The 2,995-nt window shown below is 45.9% G+C and overlaps 1 protein-coding gene across 2 annotated transcripts in view; it reads right to left on the bottom strand.

Moving 5' to 3' along the window:
* The window catches only part of Sertad2 (SERTA domain containing 2), a 123,358-nt gene that overhangs the window by 21,760 nt on the left and 98,603 nt on the right, over positions 1–2,995 (bottom strand). The gene's annotated exons all lie outside the window — the stretch shown is intronic.

Raw genomic sequence — 2,995 nt, 5'->3', positions numbered from 1 at the left:
CCCGGCCGCGGCCGCCGAGGAGCAGGAAGGGGCAGGCACGCAGGTTCCCGGCCGCAGCGCCGCCCTCAGCCAGCTCCGCAGCCCGCGCGCCCTCCGTGCTCCCGGGCAGCGAGGCGTCCGAGGAGGGGGCCAAAGGGTCGCTCCAGCCAGAGGGCCACCGCTGCCCTCCCCCGAAAATAGGCAAATGACGAAGGGGCTGGTGACAAAGGCGGCGGCGGGTGCAGCGCGCGCACAGCCGGCTGAGTCGAGCGACCGCAAATATGACAAGCATCTGAGCTATTCGGCAACTTGGGGCCGGTCAGCCGGGCGGGCAGGGTCCCAGCAGGGGACGAGGGGCACAGATCTGCCCTGAGTCTTTGCGCCCACCCGTGGCCCCCAGCTCAGGCGGTGAGGTAGCCTGCAGAGATGTCCGAATGGCAGAATGGGGGCTCCAGCTTGAGCTGGGGACAGAAAAAGCTCTGCACACGGTTGCCTCATCCTGACACTCGAAATGGGTCACCAAGTCCCCAGTACTTTCGGAGCCAGACAAAGCAAAGTTTCACCCTTCGGGCAGGCTGAGCCAGGGAAGCAGGACAAGAGCCGTGCAGGGGCTGGAGGCGCCTTCCCTGCCCGCGCGTTTCTTGTGGATGCCCTTTTCCCTCCGCTTTGGAAAACACATTTTGAACTACTCGCATTTAGCAGGGAAATTTATACAGTTATTACTTTGAAGACGGCGTGTGTATGCCTAAACAGTGTGAATTTAAGACCAGTAAAAGGCCAGGGAAATAGCTCAACTTGAAAATTATTTTTAAAAAACTATATGCATATTCAATATAAAGATGTAACTAAAGTATTTCAAGCACCTTCACATTTTGGCTGCCACCCCAATGGATATCTTCTGAGATCACTTTGCCATTTAATGATCCACTACACTAGTTGAATTTAAGGATAATAAAGCTGTAAGACCTAACAAAGGTGACTAAAAGATTTTAATATCAAGATAAATTTCAAACGATTCAAACTTTCTATAATGATTTGTTATCAATCAAATTGATGATTTTATCAATATTTAACTTGGTAGAGATGACAATGTATCTAGTTTCAACTGTAGAGGAAGAAAAAAAGGCTTTTTACTAGACAGTATAATCAAAATCATATACAGATGTTTCATTAAGTATAACCAATGCCAGAAGCTGATTATTTGTGGGTATCTTTGGAAAGTGTCCGTATACAGCAGTGGTGTTCAAAGTTAGGTATCCCAGAAGCAGCGCCCACACCCTTCGGGTGTTCTCACTCACTGTGCCTGGGTGGCACAACGTTCAAACACGTTATTAAGGAGCCAAGATACTTTTTTTTTTGGAGGAACCAGGGATCGAATTCAGGCCCTTGCCAGGGAAGCCAGCTCCCTGGCCCCCAAGATACTTTTCATCTCCAGAGGTCTGCATCTACAGATGCCTCTACTAACAGTTCCCCAACCACCCACTCACTTGGGCTTTCAGTGCTCTCCTTAAGGAAAAGCCATTGAAATAGGAGCTGCAATAATCTCTTCCTGTGATACCTCTGTAGGAGGCCAGAGGTATAAATGCTGCAGAATTTAAAATAAAATTAAACTGTTATTTATGAATCGAAGTTAGCAGAAAGTTAAACTGGCAGAATTTCTTGTACACTCAGATGTTTTCCAGCAAATGTACAAAAAGTAATAACTAAAATCAAAATAAGTGTGGTGCCTCCTAAATGGATGCACAAGTCACTAAAGCCCATATTGTGTGTGTCGTCCACAAAAGTTTGACTTCTTAGGAAAACTGCGTGAGGTTTGGGGTGATGTGGCTTCTACCCCTTTATACTTTTGAAAGTTGTAATATCAATGCATATTACACAAACACAACTCCTACTTCCCCACTTTTAGAATCTGGCATCTTCGGCCAAGAAGTTGAAGTATGAAGTGGCAGCTTCAACAGCTGTCGGTGGGGTCTAATACCAGGTGGGTAACCCTCTCACTTCCTCCTCCCTGAGGCCCACTCATCACAGGCCGTCATAGCAATCCCTGCTCAGCCCAGGGAATTCAAGTCTATGAAGATAAAGAAAAGCCCGCCCTCCCTGCACTTTCCAAGTATGCAGTGGCATGCCTTGTTTTAGCAAATGAACTGTATGTGCTTAGTGAAAGTTTGGTTTTCACTCTTTGGGGCATTTAAAAGCCCATTTAAAATAATCCCATTTAAGGGCTTCAACCAGAATTTAGACTCTTTTTCTCAATTTCACATAATGTAACTTTTATTTTTTTTTTTAATAATATAACTTTAGAGCAGTTACAAGAAATTAGGTCAGTAATGCACATTTAACTATCAGGAACGTATCTGTTTAGGCAGGAAAAAACCCAAATATTCCTTTTATAAGCACAGATGTATGATGGTAAATTTTTCAAATGCTCATGAGTAAACTTTCAGAGAGGTTCTTTTCAGCATCATTCTGCAATTTGGGTACTGATTCACATTCCACTGCCTCTCTTTTAAAACTTTCTGGCCTCTGTATGTTGCAGGCCAGCAAACTACTACACTGACTGAAGACCACTTTTAGCACTTAATTAGCAGGCACCAAAAAAAACCAGGGTACATGCCAGACACACACATCAGAAACGAAGTAAGCAACTGATAGACTGCAGTGCTAGACAAGCACTCCACCACTGAGCTACCTCCTCGCCTGAGAAACAAAGACTTTATTTTTATTTATTTTTTATTTTTTGTATTTTAGGGAAGGTTCTATAGGGTGCTCAGGGTTGCACTACTAGATCGGACTCACAGTGTTCCACCTGTTTACAGCCTCCAAAAAGCTGTGATTACAGGCTCGAGCCACCACACCCAGTCTCAATTACTGTCTCAGCTCGCCTGGGGGGTGGGTGGGTGGGGTCAGCACAGCAGGCCCAGGGATCGAACCCCTGGCTCCTTAGCCTGCTTGCAGGCGCTTTAATCTGATGAGCTATTTGGCCTGCCCAAGACTTTAACACAGGTTGCAAACTATA

This window comes from Octodon degus, unplaced genomic scaffold (assembly GCF_000260255.1).
Source record: "Octodon degus isolate 3935 unplaced genomic scaffold, OctDeg1.0 scaffold00078, whole genome shotgun sequence".
NCBI lineage: Eukaryota > Metazoa > Chordata > Mammalia > Rodentia > Octodontidae > Octodon > Octodon degus.
Note: the sequence above shows the minus strand (reverse complement) of the source record. Positions and strands in the feature narration are given on the sequence as shown.